The sequence below is a fragment of the Drosophila hydei genome, unplaced genomic scaffold (genome assembly GCF_003285905.1).
Source record: "Drosophila hydei strain 15085-1641.00,03,60 unplaced genomic scaffold, DhydRS2 tig00008114-arrow-pilon, whole genome shotgun sequence".
Taxonomy (NCBI): domain Eukaryota; kingdom Metazoa; phylum Arthropoda; class Insecta; order Diptera; family Drosophilidae; genus Drosophila; species Drosophila hydei.
Window position 1 is genome coordinate 3,675,774 of NW_022045827.1, and position 26,252 is coordinate 3,702,025.

Here is a 26,252-nt window from a genome sequence, read left to right on the forward strand (position 1 = left end):
AGCTTCTCAAAAAAAGAGAACAAATAATATCCCCCAATTTTCACCTTTTAAAGGGTATACGATATAAAAAATGTGACGACAAAAAAATACACGAAACTGACATAAAAGGTTATCAGCAACGTCTCTTTTAATTAACCAATTGACATATGACTTTTGTCGGTAGTTTGTTGTTCAACTGCCTTTTGTTGTTGTTGCTGTTATTGTTGTGAATTGTTAGACAAAAGTTGTGCAAACTTTGGGAACAGTTTGAAAAATTGTTAACAATATGTAGGCAAAGCAAATTGAATATTATATAAGAAGAGAGATTAATAATGCGCAGTTTTTTATTAGAAATCTTAAGAGTTTTAAGCAGTTGCCCAACTTGAGAAAGAAATCTTCAGATATATTATGTCATTATACAAAGGCTTAAATACATACTTAAGCTTTATAAATTAATTTTATGAACTTCTCCAAGTATTTTATTTGACTTCTAATGAGGCAACTGAGCAACTGTTGAGGTCTAACTGAATATGAATGGAATAACTACTCAACACACTTACTTCCCTTTTTGGGTTCCCACTGAACTCACTTAGCTCATCTTAACTCTGAACTTTGAACATATTCTGTGCATATTCACTTAACCACTTCTGTTAATTCGACACTTCACTGTGCCCGTACTTCAAAAGGCACCCAAGCAACGACCCACGCGGCCTCAGGGCTACACAGTAATAAAAATAAATAAGCGTCAGACATTCTTTACTTATATATAATATATACAGATATATATGTATGAGTATATATTTTATTTGTACAACAATTAAATATTTTAAGCGTATGCGTGTGTGAAACATTGTTATCATGCTGATCTTGGCGAGTAACTGCTAAGCAGACAAACAGAATGACAAATTGTGAGGGACAATTATTGCTGTAGTGCTCATGCTTAAAGAGTATATATACATAGCATTAAGTCCACTGGAAAAAATGAAACATTGTGTGCTAAGCCCAAAAAAAGGTTGAGCTGCGGTTGTAGCTGTTGTGTGAAAAGTGCAAAATCGAAAAATCTCAAATTCTTCGTTTTTTTTATGTTTTAAATTAAATTAAAATTTTGTTCAAATTTTTTGATATTTGATACACATAAAAGTAGCATGCTACCTTTTCTTCGCTAAGTGTATTTATATCATGCATTAAGTCTGTTGCTGCTTTGGATTCATGATTCTCTGTTAACTTCTCTGGTTAGCTGAATGAGTTTGTGGAGTTCAGGGTTGACTTTTTCAATTTGTGCTCGGCGTTGCATACACATATGTATAATTGCCACAGCAACGTACAACGTGCAACGTGCAACATGCAGTCAAAGATGACGCGGCTGCTTCTTTTGATGCTGCTGCCGCTGCTGCTGCGTGCAGCTGTTTTGCTGTTTGTTTTATTTATGTTGTTGCCTTGTTTGTTGGCCTGATTATTGTTGTTGTTGTCACAATTGTTGCTGCTGCCGGAGCTGTTGTTCCCATTGTTGTTGCTTCTTTAATAATTGTCGCAACGGTCGCCTGCATTTGTTGCTTCTGTGTATTTACTTATTTATATTTATGTATATTTTTATCTGTTTCCGACTTTTAATTAATTTATGTCTGCGTGTGTGTGTGTGCATTTGTGACTTGCATTCCTCTAGGCGCTTAAACAGTGCGTTAAATTCAGCCAGCAGACTATATATGTATATATGATATAGCTATATACATGTATGTATATAGTTATAACTGAGTACAACATGTAATGACTTTACAAAAGTAATTAGTTCTGCATTTACATTGGCTTTTGTCATATATTAAGTTTTAAGAAAATGCAGATATAATTTAAAAATCATTTTTGGTAAATATCTATAAATAAAAAAAAAAATAATAATAAAATGTTTTTTATTGTATTTATTAAATATAGATTGTTTGATTTTATGTAATTTTTATGGCAAGTCGAAATATTATAAAATGTTAACATCTCAAATATATTTATTAAAGTTGTATTTATATATATTTTTATATGTGTATATATATAAGATATTTGTAATATATACTCATATCTATCATTATCATTTATGTTATATTATTTATATATATTTATATTTAAGTAAATATATTTTTAAATTTCAAAAAGTATCTATCAACTGAAACATTTTCTTATCAGCTGCGTTTAAAACTTTTCGCACCTGAGTTGGCAGCTTTACCTTGCCATTGTTCCTTCAGTCTTTGCTGAGCGCAACTGTACTTTTTATACTTTTTTAATATATGCCAAATTAGCACACAATTAGCACAAATTGTGATTTATTCGCGTCGTAAATACAGTGGAAACTGTTGCCAAATGTGCAAAACTTTCATTTGAATTATGGCAAAAGGGGGCGTGGTTCGGGCAGAGTGAGCTTTCAATGCGATTATAATGATAATTAATTATGCATTTAAATTTATTAAATTAGCACGCACGCACAAATTACAGCGAATTGTGGACTTTGCATAATCCAGAGCTAATGCTGTGCAAATTCAATTGTATTTCCAGATGGCCAATAATGTTGTTAGTTGTTTGTTGTTGTTGTTGCGCATAAATTAATGTACACATCATTTACACCTGTGTGTGTGTGAGTGTGCGTGTCTTTGCCCAAATTATGAATTTCAATTTTAAACAGATTTACAGAATCCCGGATAAACTGTGGCCGCTTAGCTGATGAAAATTCATGGATTCTTTTTATATTCGCGCGTTGCCAAAAATATTAACAAATTCCAAAAATGGCCAAGCCACACAATGCTCTGCTTGTTGTTGCTGTGCTTATGGTTTTTATTCTTATATTGCCTTTCATGTGACAACCTTGGGCAATTTCCGTTGCACGGAAATGTGCACAATTTAATTCCTTACTTCCATCTATTTTTGTACACGCTAACAGTGGGTATTCATAGTCGTTTAATATGGAACACTCTATCGAAGACCATTTTGAACTAACAGCTGAGTCATGTTTTAGGCTATGCTCTTGAAAAATGTTATATGTTTTCATATTGTAATATTTTTCTATTTCAATTAATTTATTAATTATAAACCTAGTTTCAGGCTTCGGAGATCGATTGAAGTCCCTAAAAATTGTATATACTCCGCATTAAGATTTCTGAAGTTTGTTATATAAGAGTATTTAATTTTCGTTGAACATATTTTTTCACCGCCTTACGATGAATCCTGCTCAAATTAAGGCATTTGGAGCGACATCTTTTTGGTGGCGTCCAAGCAGAAGCTCTTCTGTTATGTTGGTTGTATGTGACGACCTAACGATACACACTGCTGACTGCTTACGATGCGTCTGCGGTAATGCAAGTAATCTCCGAGCCAAGTTAACTTCAATTTCTAATTGCCAATGCTCGCCCCACATTGTGAACCCTACCCGACACAGCTGCACCACCCGCCGATGCACCATCAACATTTCCCTCTATTGTAGTTACGTTTAACCAAACCAAAAGGTAGTTGGCAAGAAGCGTTCAAATTCAATTGTATTTCCAGATGGCCAATAATGTTGTTAGTTGTTTGTTGTTGTTGTTGCGCATAAATTAATGTACACATCATTTACACCTGTGTGTGTGTGAGTGTGCGTGTCTTTGCCCAAATTATGAATTTCAATTTTAAACAGATTTACAGAATCCCGGATAAACTGTGGCCGCTTAGCTGATGAAAATTCATGGATTCTTTTTATATTCGCGCGTTGCCAAAAATATTAACAAATTCCAAAAATGGCCAAGCCACACAATGCTCTGCTTGTTGTTGCTGTGCTTATGGTTTTTATTCTTATATTGCCTTTCATGTGACAACCTTGGGCAATTTCCGTTGCACGGAAATGTGCACAATTTAATTCCTTACTTCCATCTATTTTTGTACACGCTAACAGTGGGTATTCATAGGAAGTCGTTTAATATGGAACACTCTATCGAAGACCATTTTGAACTAACAGCTGAGTCATGTTTTAGGCTATGCTCTTGAAAAATGTTATATGTTTTCATATTGTAATATTTTTCTATTTCAATTAATTTATTAATTATAAACCTAGTTTCAGGCTTCGGAGATCGATTGAAGTCCCTAAAAATTGTATATACTCCGCATTAAGATTTCTGAAGTTTGTTATATAAGAGTATTTAATTTTCGTTGAACATATTTTTTCACCGCCTTACGATGAATCCTGCTCAAATTAAGGCATTTGGAGCGACATCTTTTTGGTGGCGTCCAAGCAGAAGCTCTTCTGTTATGTTGGTTGTATGTGATGGTTGTACTTGAGGGCTCAGATCTCCCCACAGAGTTGATAATTTTCTGGTTGAGTTGGCTCTCTGGCGCATTTGCGGTGCTAACAACTTCACTTGCTGTTGCTTTTAATTAGAATCAGACAAACTTGCCACAACATGCGAGACCTCGCGCCAAGACTTCCCAGAGACTTGGCGAATGCCTCGCTTCGCACTCGCCTTAAGATAATTTTTGCCGTGAAAACATAAATTCAACTTGTTTTTATGCACGCACACACACACTGGCACACGCACAGACCATTACACACGCACACACATTTTTGGGCAAAGCTTCCATTTTGGGTGCCACCTCACTCCAGACTTCAATGTACATTGAGATTTTCTTGGAAAATTAACAGCACTCGTGGCTTTGATTTATCGCGATAAGCGGATGTGTGTGCATGTTCTACATTGTTGTTGTCTATGTTGTTGTTTTTGCTGTTGCTTCAGTGGCGCACAATGTGTGTTTTGGATAGGGGGAAAAACAGTGAGCCATGGGGCATACAGATTTTGGCAGCACGTTGTCTGCCTCTCATAAACATATGTATGCAGATTGACTTTGACTTGGATTAGATTAACGCAGCTTTCATCATAGAGAGCGGACATAAAACGGAAATCCTATGCCTAACCTTTCTGTTATAGCTCTGAAAATATATCAAATTTTATTTAAATCGATTTCGGGTATTAGGAAAAGTCGATTCGAAACTTAAGCTCTACCGAAGTCTTGGTGGCGTACCTTACTTCTTTAGCTTAAGTAGACTGTCAAGTACTCAGATAACTACAAAACTTTAAGGACAGCTTGTTTTCCAGTTTAGAGCCAAGTCCACCAATTCTCAACTTTAGTTTGCTTAGTTTTCAGGTAACTCTGCAAAATTCTTAACTACGATATTTTGAGCTCGTATAACTTTTCAGCAGCTAAATATATATATATATATATATATATATATATATATATATATATATATATATTTATGTGTAGAAGTTCCGAAATAAAGTCAAGTTTTCAACAACAATTGGAAGATTGTCTTGGCTACGCTCCGCTCACACACATCGCTGCACTTGAGATGCAGTCAAACTTATCAGTAGTTGAACATTGTAAGTTAGTGCTGCCGTTGTTGCTGCTGCTGCTGAAAGTACAGTAAATATTGTCGTATATTCAACGACCTAACGATACACACTGCTGACTGCTTACGATGCGTCTGCGGTAATGCAAGTAATCTCCGAGCCAAGTTAACTTCAATTTCTAATTGCCAATGCTCGCCCCACATTGTGAACCCTACCCGACACAGCTGCACCACCCGCCGATGCACCATCAACATTTCCCTCTATTGTAGTTACGTTTAACCAAACCAAAAGGTAGTTGGCAAGAAGCGTTCACCTACCAACCCCCTTTCACAACCTAATCAAATGTTACATAGAGCTAGCAATTTTTATTGTTGTTGCCGCTGGGCAAAAGCTGCGACTACACATATATTTATACTCTGGATGCTACATAGAAAATAGAGGGAGCTGACTGCATATGCTAAGCAATACACTCGAAAAAACTAGGATTACAAAGTAAGAATTGTGCTCAGTTTAAGAATTTGCCTTAATAAAAGATGCTTTCTAGGGTTGAGTTAGTAAAGCTACTAGGAGTCTATGATTATGCACTAGGCATACACTTGAAGAGTCATTAACTGCTTCACTTAGTTTTCAATGATCAGTTGTGTTTGATCCCTTAGTTGGTTGCGTCCTCCAGGGCCACATTGCAACTGTTTGCTTCAGCTACAAAGAGCTTTAGTTAGGATTTAAAAACGCTTCTCGCTGTGTATATAGCGGGCACATATGCTGTCGCCGTTGATGTTGTCATTTGGTCGCTTTTGTTGGGGGCCCGCCAGTGTATGGGCCTGTAGGTGAGTTGGCCCCATTGATTTGATGTGAGAGCCAAAGGCAATGTTGTCGGGTGGAGGGGCTTTTGGCGCTGTTTGTGCATGGCTCCATGTATCAACTTTAACTTTATTTACGTGCTTGATTAGAAGCCGGCGGCAGAGGTTCATATAGCTGTGTGTATGTGTGTGTGCATGTGTTTGTGTGAGTTGTCTATGGCGCTATCAATCCAACCGGCGAGCCGCCCCCCATTTAACACCTCTAGCCTAAGGGGGAGCAGGGCTTTGGGTCTGTCTATTGTTATGAGGTATCCCAGGCGCTTATCATTGTGCAAGCGCAACTTAATTGAACGACATTTGACACAATTTAAGAGTCGAGTTTGTCGCCAGTTTTTGTCTCTCCATTTCACCGCCGCGCCCCAAATTAGTTTCACTTGCCTCCACATCGCAAATCCCACGCGAAATTGCGCATCATCAGGCGGCAGAAATGTGAAATGTGAAATGTGAGAAAGGGGAAATTGAGTTAGACTGTTACGGGATTTTTAGGTCGTCTGACATGGAAACCCCAAAAAACTAAAATAAAAAAAGCAGAGGCCCTACTCGGGCCTAGATAAGTTGCATGTGCTGAAGAAGGCAAATGTCATGCCACAAGCCCAGCGATTGCAATAGCTGTCGCTGGCTGCTTTCCACTGATTGCAAAACCCCATGCCGACAGTTGCAAGTAGAGCTTTTCGGTTGGCACTCGAGCAGCAGCTGCTGTTGCAGCTGCAACTCCAATTCAACAGCTCTTAAGCTTGCCATTTGCAACATGCAGCAGGCAATCTGAAATGTTGTCAATGCAACTTCACCAGAAGGTTCACAGCCGAAAAGGGTTGAGCATGGCTCTTCCTGCACCTAGTTGGCGCTGAGTTATGAGCGAGGGTGCCGGGTAAGCAACGTCAGATAAATGAGATGAAACTCTGCCAGCAGCTGAGCCACAGCAGCAGGCAAAAGGGCAGGAGTTGCAAACGAAATGCATCAAATGAGTTACTATATTATTATTTTGGGCCACAAGCTGAGCTGCTCTCGTTCAAACTAGGAGAAAATTGGCAAATATTCTGTGCTATATGGTAAAGCCAATGGAAAATGCTGTTGTACCCACATATATATACAGATACTTGCTTTGTTCTTAAATAAATGATAAGGCATGTAAAGGTAAATTACTATATAAATTGAATTTCATTATAGAAAGCACTTAAAAAATCTAAAAAATATGATTTAATATAACTCATATATAATCAATCTAGAAGTAAAGTAAAGAGCAAATTTTCTCTTGAATGAATAGTTCATATTTTCGACAAATATCTCTGAGTAGAGTGTTCACTGTATTCTTCTTCAATTCCCAATAAGGTAGCAACAATGTATATTAGCAAACTTATTTCCTTTGCCAACTAACAAACTGTGCTTTTTATAACTTATTGCTAAAATCGATTCCTCATTTGAACGCTAGCATAACTTTCATCTATCTCACTTCCCTTAACGGTTTTTCTCTCTTTCTGTAATTTAGCATCGCAGGCGGCTTAACTTTTCACGTGAATAATGTCATCAGAGGAAAAAGTTATTGTCTTACTCGCTGAACTCAGCTTCAGCTGTGCCCTGCTCCCGCCCCAAGCTCATGCCTCTGCCTCCAGTCGCGTGGACTCCACCCCGCAGCCCTTCGTGCAACACAGTCTGGTGCAGCTATTTTTGAGCGCATCATCAGCGACAACGTCGTCGAGTTTATTATGCAACGCCAAAAATTTAGTGCCATTTGTTGTCAACACGATGAATGCAGCAACTACAGCAACGACAGTAACAACAGCAACAATATAAGCAGCAAAGTTTTACGACAACAATGGATGAGCTAGCCATGGAACTGGTGGGGCTGTTGGGGCTGGCGTAGATAGTCAAGCATTGCGCTGCATTTGCGCAGTCATTGTAATGAGTTTCAAAGCAACAACAGCAACAGCAGCAGCAAGAGGCAAGTCGAATGTTGCAATATGTAAAATTAACAACACAGCTGCCACTGAAGAAGCTGTAGAATTTTCATAGTATCCCCTCAAGTTTCTTTTGTTAGGAAGTTGTAGAAAATTTGCTAGCAGATAAAAAGCTTGATTTCTTTGATGCTCTGCAATCTATAATAAATGAAGGATAACTGATAGACAAACGCACCTTAGCTGTTGAGCTGAAGTGGTCTTAGGACTGACTGTCTATCAATTTGAAGATGTCAATTAATAAATTCCAAATGTGAAGACCTATTTCTGAAACAAGTTTGTCAAAACTTTTCTCTTTACCACGAAATCAATTTATATCAATTCTTGACCTAAGGCATTAACTTAATGGGATTTGATTATCATATGAGTCAGGCACGGCAAAGATAGTATATAAGGTTTGCCATAATATTGTCAGTAAAAAAAATAATAGACATGCCACTCTCTCCAAAATTAAATTATAAGAGCAAAATAAAGTGATTACTCACTATTTAACCTCTTCTTCTTTTGCAAGTTTCCATGAAATATGCAGCTAAGTAAAGGGTATCTGCTAGTCATGGCATACCAATTCTCTTAGTTGATATCAATTTGTGTTTGTTGTAGCTGAAGTGTGGCAATTCATGGCCTCTGTGCATGTTGCATGCCACTGCCAACAATCATCCTGACTTCCTCTCTACAACCGCCCCTCCTCCACACGTTCAACTCCTTTCCATATATCGTACCGGTTGCAAATTTGTTTGCTATTTGCAGTTCGCATGAGTGTCAAAAAACTCATAAAAATAAAAAATAAAACTGGCGTGCAACGCATGTGAATTGGTATGACAATGGCAGTCGAACGGATGATTGATTGATCGCCTGATTGACGAACTGTTCATATGGCTGTAGAGACACTTATTTCGTCCAATTAATGCCATAATAACAATCAAATTTATGCTAATCAAAGCCAACAGCTGGCATTCAACATTTTTATAGTAACTCGAATCAAGCCGAAAATTCAAAATAAGCCAGAGAAAATCAAATTTGAAATAAAAAGTGAAATTCCGTAAACTCTGGGCGCATGTTGCGGTTTTTGGATTTTTTGGCTTCTGAGCGCCACCACAGCATCCACATCCAACATTCATCAAGCGCTGGACACGCCAAATGCTCTATGAGATCAATGCTCGAGAAAATACAAAACAAAAAAAAATAAATAAAAAAAAGAGTGAAAGTCCATTATGTGTGTTTATGGTCAGGCGAGAGCCATAAAAATACCAGCGACATGTGCAACAGATCGCAAAACTTTGGACACTATCCCCAAGACCACCAAGTCGCATTTTTTCACCATGCATGTCAAATTACTTACAAGATTCGTTGTGTGGCAGCGGACAATCAATTGACCACGCCCCCTATCAATAAACTGAGTCACATTCGTGTCTATTTTTAGTGCACATAGACATGTGATTGATTGATTGACTGATGAGACGCCCAGTAAGCTCACAAAAACCTGTATCTAACGCTTACCGGGTACTCGTAAAGGTCTTATGAGAGGCGGCAACTGTCATATATTTTTTTCGACATCTATATATATAAATAATATATATTTTTTAAATTTCTATTAATTTTATTTAAATATTTGTGTTTACATCCAAATGCAATGCTTTCAATAAAACTTCTTTGACTACTGTTTACAGGGTATTTTTTATACATATTTAAGTGCATCTATATATATTTTGTACTCCATAGATAATTCGTTTCGGCTTCTTCGAGTTTCAATAGCTATATATACCCTGTAAATCGTTGATAAATACTGGGTATATTAACTTTCAATAGAAGTTTTCAAGTCTATAAAGTGCACTCGTCAGCTTCAATTTTATATAGTTACATCTTTGGGCTGCTAATGTGTCTACCGCACACATTTGCTGCATATAGGGTATTATTGAACTTTCTTTTGACGCCCCTACCTTAACAAGCGCCCATTGTGTGGCCTTTTCTGTGACAGTAAAGGCCAGCAAAAGAGAAAAAATATTAAAAATACAATACGAATACCAAAAGAAGTCTTTTATTCATAACTATATATGTATAAATATGCTTTTTTGAGAAGACCTTCAAAACTTTGCAATTGCTGAAGATTTGAACCATTTTTTGTTCGTGTTGTTGGTGGGTGAAGACAATGAACACAACCACCGACAGTTGTGGGTGCGCATTATAAATGTAACGGCAACAATTGTAAGCCTTTTGAGCTGCCCATCAATCCAAGCATAAATCAATCAATCAATCAATTGACCAAACGCTAATTAGCATGCAATTCACAAAACAATTGAAAAGTGCGACTTTGATGTCGAGTACTGTTTTTGGTGTATATATATATATATATATATATATATATATGTAGGCATAGTCTGTCAAGGGCTTTGTAAACGTGACGCGGCTCACAAATTGCAATATCCAATATCTTGATGACTTGCAAAGGTCGCACATGCACGTTGGCGGAATTAACGCGCTTTTGTTATAAATAAATAAACAAATAAATATACTTATATATATATATATATATACACTTCATATATACAGCAGGCACATAGACTTTGATGTTTTTGCACTTTACTTTTCAGTTAGCGAATCTGCGTTAATTTTCACACACAACAAATCTGTAAAAACGGGCGCAGGTGCAGCGGCTTGGTAAGGAGAGCAGGAACGAGTTCTGATATCCAAAAAAGAAAAGAAAAATAATAATAACTGCCAGTAAAAGTCTCCCAAAATCAAAACCGGCTTCAAATACGCATGTTTCCTGTTCATATGCAACCCGTTTTGGTTATACATATTAACACACGCTCATTAAGTGAAAAGGGTGTATTGGCTTGTTATTTCAGTTATATGCATAAAGTCAATCCGATCATTCACAATTTGGAAACTTCAGTTAGTCAGAGACTTATTATAAAAAGATTTTTTTAGCTGGCAATCAGTTATTGAACTGTGAACGAGTATGGCACGGTCGCTATCGCAGGGCTATCACATAACTCAAAAGCCATTTTACAGCGCCCAATTTACAGGCACAAAAAAAAAGAGAAAAAAACTAATTAAAAATTCTTGTTTCAATACACTATCGGGTGAAAAACCAAACCAACTACATTCCAATTTGATGCGTGCTTCGTGATAAGCAACATTCTTCTTTTTTCGCTTTTATTGATGTGCTGCACAGATATGGATGACAAAAATACAGAACACGCAAAACGAATATATAGAAGAGCCAACATGTTACACATACAAACACATTCAAACATATATATAAATATATATATATATTATATGTTGGCCCGAAATGGGAAAAAAAAAGTTGAGTCGACTTTAAGCGTCACGTGACATATTGAATGGGAAATGCGAAAAACAAAAACAAATTTATTTTGGCACATAAAAAATGCCAATCTATGCAAATAAGTGGCACACATCCATATTCCGTTTGGGCCGCGCTGGAGTTAACCAGACCTCGACTCAGCGCCTAGCCTAATATACTTCTTCAATATTATATGCGCTACGCACACTCAACAGACCCATCACGATTTATGTGCCTTTCATATTGACAGCATTTAAACAATGAACTGCCATCAGCTTTTCTATACATATCTATCAGGAAATACACACACACACATATATATATATATATATATTTATACACTTATATATATACTTATTTTTTACCATGACTACTGCTGTTTATTAAATGTATAATAAATCTGATCAAATTGTCCATAGTGTGTATTTGATTTGCTGGAAGCGAAAAATCCATTTTCAATGTAAATGACTTTTTTAAATATTTGATAACTTTATTATACACTTCTTATCTATATTCAAAAAAATTATAAAATGTAAGTTCAATTGAAATATTTTTAATTTATGGGAATTTAGCTGAGATGCCTTTTTTTAAAATTAAAACAAGTTTAATTAAGCGTTATTTTATTAAATTTACTGATTAATCAATGTTTTTCTTTTGATTTATGTATATTTAATTAATTCTGTTCAATTCTGTTCTGCTCAAAATAAAAAAAAATTATTTTTAAAAATAATTTTAATTTTAATTTATACTAAAAAAATTTGCAGGCTTGACGTCGTTAAAAAATTTAAAAGAATATTTTATTAAGTTATATGACAGCTTTTAAATATGAAAGAATTGAAATATATTTCAAAAGCCATTTCTTTCATTTTAATTAAATTAATTAACTAATTTAATATAAATTAACTGTCAAAACACGTTTTACCTATATATTTTTTCCACAAAGGTTCGTGCCCCCAGTAGGACGCATTTTAATCATGATCAAAATCTGTGCAATATGATTAGTACAACGAAACCCTGGCCTAATGATAGACACGTTCAGCAATGTGGCTCGAACTCGCCTTTTTAGCTGGAAATCGAAATCGTGCCAACGGGCAATCACTTTAATTAAAGTTGCTCTTAAAGTTACATAGCTAGCATTAGATCGCTGTGAGTGGGACAACGCCTAAGCTCAGCAGCAGCAGCAACAACAACCGTAATAAACAGCAGAGAAAAAATCACCCAAATTAAGCCAACGGCTTTCGCCTGGGCAACCACAAAAACTGTTCAAGCAATTTGTATAAACTAAAATAAAAAATTGTACAAAAATCATAAAAAAATAAAAAATTAAAGAAAAAAGTGAATATTGGCAATAAATCTGTAAAGAAATGAAAACTGGTTGGGGTAGAAAGCACGCGCAGACTCGACTCGGAAGCCAAGCAGAAGCAAAATTTGTTTGACCAGAAGATACAACAGATATATAAAAAAAAGTAGAAGAAGAAGAAAAACAACTCCCAAACAGGTTAATCTTAATGTGTTGTAAAGCCCATAAACAAACATAGATCTGGTTGGAATGTGCGTCTCTTGCACATCGTATCATGTATTCGTGGCGGTTGCTGGATGCCCGATCGACTATTGCGTGAATGGAGACAACTTCCGACATGGCTTGACATGCAAATCAGTTAACTATGTAATCCTTTAAGTAAAAAGTTGTAGGTAACATGTTAAATTTTTATCAAACAAAAAGACGAAAGACAAACAGATCTTGTTAATCGTTTTAAATGAGCCACAAAATAAATAAGTCCAAACTTTCACACCAGACAAATTTTAAAGTCTAGACAAATTGAACTCTCACTAACTCCCACGGCAACAGCGAAGCAACAAAGCTGTCCACTGAGAATCCAAGCCCATGACATGACCACAGCATATACATATATTTGTCTATCTATGTGTAAGTTAATGAAGGCGTAAAGAAAAATAAACAAATTTGATATAATGAGCGTCGGGCAGTTTGTTTATGTCTAACAATTGTAGCTAGACTCAAATTCAGTCTGCATACTCTGTGACCGTTGAGACCGAGCAAAAGGTAGTTATTTCGTAGGTGTGCAGAGGGAAAAGGTTACAGGTCATGATCAAAACTACAAAAAACTACAAAACTACTGCGCTGTATTTTAAGTTCATATGAAATATTTCTTATAAATGCCAACTCTTTATATCCAAATGTTCTCGAAAAATACCACAAAAATCGAAATGTGGAAGTCAAGTCTGGTATATAAATATTGACAATATTTTGACTCAAAGTTGGCTATAGGGTATTTGTGCGTCGTGCACTCTCATTGCGCGCTCATTTACTGTTTATCATTTGTTCAGTTTTCACTTTCACAAGCAGACAGGCGAAAATCTGTGGCCCACTTGGCAAGTGCATTAGACGAGTATTCTGATTGCTGAGGCCTGCTTTCATTTTCATTGGACAAAACAAAAACGGAGATACCAAATGTGGCAACTGCAATTGCGACTGCAACAGACGCGTGGCCTGGCCAGTTGCTTAACCCAATTTTGATATCATTTGCGGCTCGTGGGCTACGCAACTGTGTGGCAAATAGTTGCTGCCAATACAACGCAGTTTTTTCTACTCACAACTTATGAATCGCACCTGTCCGTGGGCAGCGGCAACGCCACAATTATGAAAGCAGTGCATAGTTACCCAAGATACAGCTGCACTGGTTCAGTATCTGCCACACAATCAAAGCGACTGACTTATTTACATAGTCAAGAATGCATTTTCAAATTCGAATTTACTTTTTGCTTAAAGCTTTGTGTGTATAAGAATTCGCGGTTTTCCACTAATACTGGCTTTCAAATATTTTAAGTTGGTTGCTTAAGGCCCAATTTTATGCGAGATTTAAATGCTTTAAATAGTTCAGGCGCAGTTAAAACCATTTAAAATAGTTGTGGCTCAGAACAGATGGCACTTAATATAATTTAGCTAAGCCACAGAAAAGCAAATACAAATAAATTGCAAATATTTTAGAGGCTCTAACAACTAGATGCAAACAAAGTTATTTATTTTTATTTGCTTTTTAATTAATTGGCATTCATTTTAAATATGCATATTGAGCAAATAAAACAAATTTTGTGTAACCATCTGCCTATACTCAATATAATTAATCTGCGCCATTTTCAAAATGCCAAAGAACTCAAAACACAAAAGCTATCCATTCATTGCCCCAAGCGCCGAGCGGTCGCTTGGGACCACCCAAAATTGTAGCTTAATAAATCAAAAATGAAATCTTTAATTAATCTTGCAATAAACACACAAATAAAAAGTGGAACTGGAACAAAAAAAATTTAATAAATTACATAAAGCTTAAATTAAACGCTCAAAGCAGCGAGCTGAAATGATTTTTGACGAGCCAAACGAATAAAAAGTGCATTGCGTTTTGTTTGATGATATTAGTGAAAAGTGTTTTTCTCTCTTTATTTTGGTTGCGAACATAGTTAAAAGCATATCAGTTAAAAGAAGAGAAACAAAAACAGCAACAAAGCAGAAACATTAAACCATTTAGTTATAAATGATTTCAGACACAGCACGATGCATTACGCATACTTATTTTTAGTACTTTTTTTTATCAATATGGATTTAATATACACTACTAGAGATTATGGTGAATTGTCTGGAAACATTAACATATATACTATATATACATAGCTATATTGATTAATACAAAAGGTCAATATACTAAAGTTTTAGTTCATCTGCGCTTTTTGTTAAGGCTGAGCGAACTACTATATAATATAGTGGACTTAACATGTATTGATTTGAATCTAAAATCTTATGTGAAAAAGTTGGTATTACATAATTTTCTCTACAATCGCGATCAGTCGTTCGACCTGTAAAGACGTGAATTCGAACAGCCTTCGCTTAAGCTCTACTGCTGCAGAGTTCTAAAAATAGAACTTTGCGGTGCATTCTTCAACGCAACAGCAACAAAAACCGCACACGCAGCGTTTTCTTATCGCTTGCTTCCGCGTAACTCAATTGCTTTAATTGCAATTTACGAAATTTCGTCGCTTGGCGCGAGTGCGCCTGCACTCAAAAGCACAATCCGCGATGACATCTAATGTCAATGACCGCGCTACAGCTGTAAAGGTAAATGCAGAAATGCAAGCCCAGCTTAACGTTGTGATGGCAAATAGGCAAGCCTCCATCATGCCAATAAACTCAAAAATAGATATCGCCTCCGTGCAAGGCATCACTAACAACAAAAACACGAAACGTAAACAGCCAAATTCACCAAAAACCATCAAGAAAAGGCTCATCTTCGACGAACCAAGCACCAGCAATGCAGCATTAATATCAGAAAATCGATTTTCACTGCTCGTAGAAGAAGATGAAGACTACAGCGAATCACCTGTAGCTCCAGAAGCCCCAGTATTGACCGACCAGCAAACTACACCGAAACCTCGTCCGCCCCCCATATGGTGTCCAAACATCAAGTCTGTGGCCCTACTTCAACAGATAATAGATAAAGTAATTGATGCTAAATCATACGTAATTAAGCCAAAGAAGAATAACATAGGTGTATTAACCCAATGCAGTGAGGACTATCGCAGAGTTATAGACCACTTTACTAAGCTGGAATTGGAGTTCCACTGCTACCAGCTTAAGGAGGACAAACCATATAGAGTCGTGTTCAAAGGGCTTCACTCCAGCACTGATACAACACTAATTAAAAAGGAATTGGAAACCAAAGGCCACACAATTACAAATGTGCACAACCCACTGAGCCGTATGGACAAAACACCGCTAAATATATTTTTTGTTGACGTGGCTCAGGCCCCCAACAACAAAGAAATTTTGGACATTCGAGTTGTCTGCAGGCAACGCTGCACAGTGGAACTGCCAAGAAGATACAACGACCTGACACAATGCCATCGCTGTCAAGAATTTGGACACACACAACGCTACTGCCACAAAGCTCCCAGGTGTGTGCGTTGCGCCGGGAAACACGCATCCAAAGACTGCACCCGCGAAAAGGACCAGGCACCAACTTGTGTGCACTGTGAGTTACAGCACCCAGCCAACTATAAGGGCTGCCAAGTATACAAGCGGTTGCGCAAATTGCAATCCCCAGCACAAAAAAGGAGTCCCACACAAACACCGTCTACGGGTCCGAGTACTGCTTCCGAAATTACAAGGCCCCGGAGCATTACCCAAGCCACGAGCTTTGCAACGCCTATTAGTGGTGTTTCTTACGCACAGGCCGCTAGAGGTGGACCGTCAAATAAGAATACCACAAGTGACACTTTGTTCACTGAAATGCTTCAGCAACAACAACGTCAGTTTGACGCAATTAATGCCGAGCTCAAAGCGATGCGAGAAGTACAATCCCAACAAGCAACCATGCTAAACAGTTTAATGGCCATCATAACCAAGCTTGCCTACAAATAATGGCTTTACGTGTGGGTATCTGGAACGCCAATGGCCTGAGAAACAAGACTCAGGAACTGGCTGCGTTTCTCTCACAAGAAAACATAGATATAATGTTAATAACAGAAACTCATGAGTGCCCCACTACACAAATTTTCGGATACGAACACTATCAGGCTCATGGTGAAGGAGCAAACTGCTTTGGTGGATCCTCAATCCTCATACGAGCAACAATACCGCATACACCTTTACTGTCAATTTGCAACGCAACAATGCAGGTCTCAGCCATCACCCTGCCTACGTCTATTGGAGCGATCGAAGTTGCGTCAATTTATCTTCCGCCAAACACTGGTCTGTGTGATCATCACATGGAACAGGTTCTAGGCCAAAGGTTGAATAAGACCCTCATCGGCGGCGACTGGAATGGATGGCACCCATTTTGGGGAAGCAATAGTGCGAATCGTCGCGGAGAAGTCATATTTGAGGCGATTCAAAACTTACAATTCAGCATATTGGCGACTGGAGCCCCCACCCGTTACCCAATTAATGGACACAGGCCCTCGGCAATCGACTTCGCTGTCTACAAAGGCATCTGTGACCGGCAATTGACCATTGAAGAATCCTTGGACCTATCCTCTGACCACCTGCCACTAATAGTCACAATCCACGCGCAGCCACAGCCCTTGCCCATTAGGAAACAACTACTGCCAGCAGGATCAGATTTAGGAGTCTTTAGGCGCGAGCTCCATTACTCTTTGCACATAGAAATGGAACTTAACACTCCTGAAGACGTGGACTACGCAGCAAACAAACTGCAGGAAGAAATAGTCAAAGCTGCGCACCAAGCCGCCCCACCATCTTGCCAAACAAGACAACAGTCTCCGTACAACATCCCCCTCACCTTGGAGGCCCAACACCTACTAATACACAAAAGATGGGCCAGGAGACGCTGGTTAAGATTACGCACGCCTGATGCCAAATCCACGTACAACGAAGCCACGAGGCATCTTAAAGCTGCTCTCGCCCTGCTTCAAAAGAGGTGTATCAGCGATGCGCTGGTACGAGCTGAATCGCCCACTGACGCAGAGTTTCAATTATGGAAATTTACAAGAAAGCTCAAACGGCAGCCAATACGTCGACATCCCATTCGGAGCATTTCTGGTTCCTGGCACATTGGTGACGAAGCTCAAGCTGAGGCTTTTGCAAACCACCTTCAAGACCAATTCACGCCGGTGATTACCGCAGAGGCCTCAGAAATCGAAGCAACAGAAGACATCGTTCTCTCGCCCCTCCCAGCTGAAGACCAGATAACTGGATGTACAAAAGAAGAGGTTCTTGAACACATCAGAAGAGTGAAGGCAAAAAAATCCCCTGGATATGATCTAATAAACGGCAGAGTCCTTAGAGCACTGCCTGACTCCACCATAGACTACATAACTATGGTGTACAACGCCATGCTCCGCATCCGGCACTTTCCAGCCTGCTGGAAGCGCGCCGTGATTGTGATGATTCCTAAGCCTGGCAAACCCGTGGGAGAAATTGAGTCGTACAGACCAATTAGCCTGTTGCCAGTACTCTCCAAAATATTCGAAAGAATATTTCTGGAACGAGTACTGACACATCTGGGACGCCAGGAGGCCATTCCAAACCATCAGTTTGGCTTCAGGAGACAGCATGGAACACCGGAACAGGTTCACAGAGTTGTGCACCATATCCTTGGAGCCTTTGAAGAAAAGATGTACTGCTCTGCCGTCTTTTTAGACATCAAACAGGCGTTTGATCGAGTTTGGCACCTGGGACTGCTGCAGAAAGTGAGGACCACCCTTCCAGCCCCATTTTTCGCGTTGCTATCCTCATACCTTATTGGAAGAACCTTCCAAGTGTCAAGGGGGCAAGCAGTATCCTTGACTAGACCAATTATGGCTGGAGTACCACAGGGTAGTGTTCTAGGCCCAACACTTTATACTTTATTCACAGGAGATATGCCAACTCCCGAGCCAAATATAGGAAGTACAGATGCAGTACTCATAGCGACCTATGCAGATGACACCGCCATCTTATCACGTCACGTATCTGCGCAAGAAGCTTCAGACTCACTACAAAAATATCTGGACTCTTTCGGACGCTGGGCAAAACGGTGGTGTATCACCATTAATGCACAAAAGTCTGTACATACTACCTTCGCCACTAGAAGAGGAGATTGCCCAAGCGTTGCATTGGGGCCCACTATTCCCAAAGCCTCAAAAGTAAAGTACCTTGGTATCACTCTTGACAGAAGGCTGACTTTTAAAGCGCACATAAGTCAAGTAACCTCAAAATGCAAAAGCAAGCTAAAAACCCTCGACTGGATGCTGAGAGCTTCAAGCAAGTTGTCTTACAGCAGCAAGGCCGCCATCTACAAGGCAATAGTTGTCCCAACCTTCGTATATGGTATCTCTCTATGGGGCTCCTCGGCGAAGACTACAAGGAACAAAATTCAGACCCTGCAGAATAAAGCACTACGCAGATGGACTGGAGCCAGCTGGTTTGTAAGAAACTCAGTCTTACATAGGGATTTAGCAATTCCCACAGTTGCTGAACTCATTGGGCGACACAGTTCAAGATACGCGGACAGACTTGCAGCGCATCCTAACCATCTCACAAGCAACCTGGCTATAAACAACAATAGGCGAAGACTGAAGAGATTGCATCCTCTAGACAATATTAGAACTAATTAAGATAGTAGCTACAAGTGCAGAATAATTGGCATATCTGCCCTCCCATTAGTTAAGGTTTAGAGCTAAATGCGCTATAGAGTCTAAGACAATAAGCTGCAACAAAATAAAGAAATAAAAAAAAAAAAAAAAAAAAAAAAAAAAAAAAAAAAAAAAAAAAAATTTTCTCTACATATATTCTTATATTGCAATTACTTATCTATATTATGTTAAGATCTTTTAGAAACAATAGATTCAAGATAAGCCTTTAGCTGCAAGAGCACCTAATATTTGGCATGCCTCATTATTATTATTTAAAACATCTTTGTTTTGGTTCCCACCAACTGCCCAGGGTCACATGTGCGATTCAGAGTCGAGTTAGCACAGTTTCTTTCGAATCTCACAGACCCGGTCGCATTCGCAGCCGCAGTCTCAGACTCTGCCCTTGCCACCGCTCACGCTCTGTCTCAGTCCTCATCGTTCAATTTCAATTCAATGTGACGTTAAAAGCTTCATTTACAGTTATTCGCAAATGATTATAGTCTGTCTACATACAAATGTATTCATGTTATGCATGCATTCATATGCATGCACTCGCGAATACTCATTTAGTATTTTTTTATTTTTATAGAGATGTTCTCGCTCGTTGTGCAATGGAGGTAGTCAACAGTACTTATCTTTAATCTCTTACGTCAGGCTGGCATAACCCTTAGGATGACACGTCAATATGATTGTAAATGATTTTTTTATACACACGTTTATTCGTAATGGGTATTGCGAGAACTGCATGTGCAATGGGCTGGTTGGCAGGCAAAAATTTCATATTTACTTTGTGGCGAAGGCATGTCATAGAACTGTGAAATCTTTATTATAAGCTGACTTAAATGTTGATGAACTGTAAATTGTATAATCACACTTTTAGAGAATTTTGACAGCCCCTTTTAATCTTAGGACAGCTAAAACAGGTATTTGTAAAATCGGAAGATATTTCAAGTTAAATTTAAATGAGAATTTAGTAATCGAATTTTTATATAAGCGACTTCACTTCAAGAGCAGAAAGTTCTTCCAGTAAAATTCTTATCAATTTCGACAAGATCTTAAGGTATGCATTCATATATTTCTATCGAGCTAGCTTCAAAATAATTTCATTATTCCAACAAACCTTTAAGCTATTCAAATAATAAATCAAGAGTTGTTGCTGCTGCTGCTCTTTACTTTTGCTTCTTTTTTTCGCATTCAGAATGCAATTTAAAGATTCTCAGAATTTTAAGAAAGCGAGAAGGCAAACCGGCAGGTAGAATAAAAAACTTCAAACAAAACCAGACCAACAACAGCAACAATAAGAAAGTTAAGAGCACGAAAATCATAAATTATGTCAGAAAGTTTAACTACAATTAGAAGCCACACAAGCTGAGGAGCTATTGGGGCAGGTGGGGCAGAGGAGCAGAGAGCCAACAAGTGCACACAAGTCATGATTTTAACGAGAGTTTCAACGTCGTCAAGACTAATTATTATTAGAGCCCGTGAAATGGAAGTTCACAAACTGGCTGATCACATGATACGTGAATAATTTAATGGATAAGTCAGGCGGGAATCACATAAAATGACGACATTTACTGCGTCACGTAAAGTGCACACAACTTAATTAAATAGCCAGAAATGGATTTGGGTTAAATGAGAACGGTTAAATTAAGATTTGTGTTGAACTTACATTTCCGCAAGCGCACAAAGTTAGCCGAAAAAGTTCAGCAGTTCAGCAAAATCTGAAAGACGAGAGGGAAAAAATCATATTTTAGCATAAATTTAATGCATATTATAATCCAAATCACTTTACTAAAAATAAGTTAAATTGAAGCGACATTTGCCGGAGACTTATCTAAGAAAAAATTGCGCATTGTGCAAACAAACGGAAGCGACTGCACAGCTCGAGAGAACCACACAAAGTAGATGTACTATATACAAAATTTATAATGTTCATATGTACATACAAATTAGTCGCGGCTTTTGTTATCTTTTTTTTTAGTATGAAGCCGCCAATTGAGACGGAACTCAAGTTCAAGGTGAGTTGCTGGAAAAACGTAGAATCCATTAAAATTGATTTAAGACAACGCTGAGAGCTACGTAATCAACTGTTAGTTAGTTCAGTCATTTAGACTTTTGGTATATCAATTGGTCAGTCTGACTATCAGTCAAGCAGGCAGCCAGTCCGTCAGTTATATAGTCAGTTAGTCAGTCAGTCAAACAGACTGTCAGTCAGCCACTTAGATAATCAGAGAGTCAGTCAGTCTGTCAATAGTCTGTTCGCAAGCTGGAGATTCTATCAGCCATTCAGTTATTTAATGTAAGTTTCTTTTCCCGTCCTCCACTCATTCAATCACTCTGTCAGTCAGTTATGTAATGTTAGTTCCTCCTTCCCTCCGTCAGTCATTCAATCAGTCATTCATTCTGTCAGTCAGCTAACAGTCAAGCACGCAATCGCTCAATCACTAAATCAGTTATTCCATGCACCAGAAAATCAATTCAACCAGCCAGTTACTTCGTCAATCAATTGCTCAGTTAGCCTCTTGGCCCTTCATTAATCTTTCAATTAAATGCAAATTTTAAATTATTTAAGAACACACTGCAAATTTAATCGTGTGCGCCTTGGAGCGAGACCTACCGCAGTTGTAGCTGAGATTCGAGTGAACTTTCTTTACACTCCCCTTCAGGCCCAGGGCTCAGTTGTCCCGTTGCCCCTGCGCAATCTGTCGGCTGGTATTAAATTTCCAACTCATTAAAATTTTGCGCACTGTGTGCGAAAAACTGGCGGTTCAAGCCAGGCAGCGACAAAAGTAACTGTAGAATGAGAAATAATTGTTTGAGTGGAGTACCCTATGGGAGCGTTGTCGCTCAGTTGAGCGTCTACACAGAGTGTTTGCATTTGCGCTTTTTGCCCGGCAAGTGATGATGCCACCAGCTTGTCATTCATAAATGAAGTGCATACAAAAAAGATACTGAAAAAACTATAGACGAAGCATGAATACCCTATGCTCATGTTTTTTGAAATACTGAATGTTTCTTTGTATTACTTTGACTTAAGTACAAGTTTATAGTATGTCTATTTGATATGGTTTCAATTCATTATCCAGTTAAAGAAGTCTTGCTACTTATTCAATAACAGAATCAGTCTACCTCATATAGCCTTATAGCTTAGAGTAATCTTCGTTCAATTATTCAGAAAGTTCAATAAAACCTTTGACTTAATTTCGTAAATGAATCACATGAAATTGTGACCTTTCGATAACAATTCTTAACGACCGGAAGTGCCAAGCAGCCGGAAGATAAAAATATGTACAGCTGATAATACATATTTAGGTATATAAATGTTGAAAAGTCGTCTATCAATCTAATCGTTGCACAAGCTGACGTCAGTTGACCATATCATATAGGCACTACAATATATACTATACTATGAATATAATGTCCGCAATCAAATTGGAAAGTAATACACAAAATTGGAAGATTGCGTCAGTCAATCGACAACCCACACAAAGTCAGCCAAATGAAAAGAAATAACAAAAAAAAAAACAGAAAAATAAAAAAACCGCGCAAAAAAAAAAAAGAAAAAAAAACAAAACAAATAAAAAATGTTGCTAAATTAAGCGTCGAGTTTCTTGCTTTGTCTGGCTCTTTCCTGTTGCATATATCTCGCTCTCGCCCTCGCTCTCAGCTTGTTGCTTGTCAAAGCCACAATTAGAGAAGTGCTTACAAAAGGTCAGCTGAAAAGCACTCGAGACAAAGGCTCGAAAGCAAAAACCTAAAATAAAATAAAATACAACTAATAACAAAACGAAGCAATAATACGAACTTAGAAGCTCGTGGCAAAGTAAAACGTTTCAAATACCCTACATTACATGTTGTGTAAATAGGGTATGCTAGATGCCGACATTATTCTTACAAACATCTTATAAAACATTTCAATATAGAATATTCTTATAATTTTATTCCGTATAAAATAAAAAGGTTTCCTACATGCCTGCGTGGACCCTGCTATACTTACTTAAATTATTGTTGTTTACAGGGCATCATTGAGTAGATCAGGTGTAAACACAACTTCGCTGTCTTAGCTGTTTTCTTGTTATGCTTTTGGCAACTTGGACAACAGACAAGCCCTTATTTGATGGGAAATAAATGCTGGCAACAGAGTCGAGCCCGATGACGACAAGGCGTTTAGCAGCGCTCTAAATGCTGGATTAGCGCGATGTTTGGGGCGTGGCCAGACGAAGCCGACGACGATGAGTTAGTCGTCCTGGGGGAAGCGGGCAATTAATTTTTTAATGGCTTAGACGAAATGACTGACTTTGGGGTTATTAGAAAAGTTCGTTTTTATGGCGCAAAAAAACTGCTTGAAAATTGTCAATTAGCAAAGTGCTGAGACAGGGCGCAGCGTGCAAAGGAAAGAAGCAGTAAAACGGGAGTAAGCGACTGCCACATACTCTCCATATCCAGAGTATAGAAACCAATTAAGAGCAGTTTAATTTTTCCTAGAGCTGTTGGCCCTGAAAGTTCCTGCTCTACGTATCATTAATTTTAGATAAGCTTCCATAGCTGTGACATGCATGCCCATATACTCTTGATCACTTCGCAAACAGAGTATTAGAACAGCTTTAGATAAAGGAAAATCCTGCTAAGAATAGTCAATTGGAGAGTTTGGAACACTCTTGACATGGGCCAATGGCAACAGTTGCTTGCTTGACCATCTAATTGAGTACAACTTACATTTTTATGAGGTTTAATCTAATTTTTTACGAGCTGGATACATTTTATGGCGGGTGCGGTGCGGTGTGGTGCGGTTGCTGCCATTTGCCTAACGAGCGGACAGCTCGAAGCTCGTTACAACATATTTTGTGCCCGGCGGTTGAACATTTATTTATTTATTTAAAGCCTGGTCCCTCGTCCGGGCACCAGCAATTTGTTTTGATTCAATGAAATATCAAAAACGTGACCCAAGTGCATTTCCCTGAAAAAAGCCCCAAAAATACAAATGAAGCCGGGCAATCTTTTAGCGAGCTCCTGTTCGGTGTGGTGGCCGGGGGTCGGACAACTTAGGTATGGTAAGATTTTGGAGTCTCTGGGCAATTGCTACTTAAATGTATGCAAATTGCATTTAGCCAAATTGAGCGTTATCGTTAACTCAAGCACGTGCGAATGATTGACTCAAGGCTGAGCTGCCAGCGCATCTGATAGACAGATACAACGCATCTGATAGATACATAGATAGCGAGTTATCTCTAAAGCGCAACTGATTGATGGCCATTCATTGATAACAAATCATGATTAGAAGCAGCTGCTGCTGCCACTGACTCAACTGATTACCGCGCATATGCGGAAGAGCTACCAGATGTATTCAATTCCATTCACCACGCGAGCCTCCATAAGGAGAGGGAGAGGACGAGCGGAGGTTGAAGTGGAAGCCAGCTACTTTACTTCCATCTTAATCGTGTTCAAGTGCCCAGTTAATCCTGGCACTTCCGTTGGGAAGGACAAATGCTAGCATTAGGCCGAGCGCCTGAATACTTTATCGTATGCATTGCACTTCCGTGTGAATATCCTACAAGTGTGGCCTCAAACGAGGGCTACTCAAAGAGTTACAATGAGTTGTGTATATTAGCTGCAGTTAACATCTATTGAAATGCTGTCTCGTATAATTTGCTTTCTTTCTCGTAGATTTTTCCGTCTTCAAATCAAAAAGTAAAATACAAATAAAACCTAATCAAAATTTCTTAACTTTCCTTAATTTCTTCATTCTTACATTCGATTTAACTAGTTAATGTGGCTAATTAAGTTTTTCTATTGGCATTATCTAACTGCCTACGGATCTGAGTTAGAATTTTTGAACGACCTCTCATCTGCAATCAACTGTTATACACAATTATATGGAAGATGATGGCATATCAGTGGTTTGCAATTCTTCATAACTTCAACAGCCTCCCACATGGCAGTTAACATGCTCGTTCGACTCGGCCCATTACATGCACTTCGGAATGGCTTTGCCAACGCCATATATACTCCATAGACTACCCAAACTGTCTCCATTTTTATGCGCTAGCCATAAAACACAGTCTCGACTCTTTTTTACACGCAATGTTAAAAGAGAAAAAAATTATCTTCACCGCAATTGGCAGATGCTAGGCGGTTGGGGTTTTTAGGTTTTTGGCTTTGAAGTCTGGGTCTGGGTCCGGGCCACTTGGTCGCGTCCACAGAAGTGACTTAACTGGCTGTAAGCCGGCTCATATGCGCGACTTGGATGTATCACAGTCGCTGCTTCCGCCAACGCCACCGCTTCCCCCTTCGCCACGACTGCAACTCTATTTCATTTCAAACTCCACTACACATGCCATGTCTGGATGACACTTGACTGAATATTTATGGCCACAAATGGAGCGAAAATAAAATCGCCAAGTCACGGGCGGACGCGTATGCGAATGCGACCAGCAACAACAACAACAACAGCAGCAGCAGCAGCAGCAACTGCGAGCGGATACACATGGCGATGGCCATGTCGATGGATGCCTTAGTCTGGACTTGCGGCCTCATGGAAGACATGCCCTTTTTTGGGCGTGCTGTAACTGTGCCCCAGCTGCGGCTCGCCAACCGCTTTTGTGGCACACAAAGACCAAAGAACCTCACACAATACCGTTAGCCTGACCGTGCCCAAAAAAAA

The 26,252-nt window shown here is 38.6% G+C and overlaps 1 protein-coding gene across 1 annotated transcript in view; it reads right to left on the reverse strand.

Moving 5' to 3' along the window:
• LOC111594233 overlaps positions 1-26,252 on the reverse strand; it is a 53,756-nt gene that overhangs the window by 14,526 nt on the left and 12,978 nt on the right. Inside the window, exon 2 of the mRNA XM_030224415.1 lies at positions 21,261-21,312. The gene's annotated coding sequence lies outside the window, so the exon portion shown is untranslated. The remainder of the gene's footprint in view (positions 1-21,260; positions 21,313-26,252) is intronic.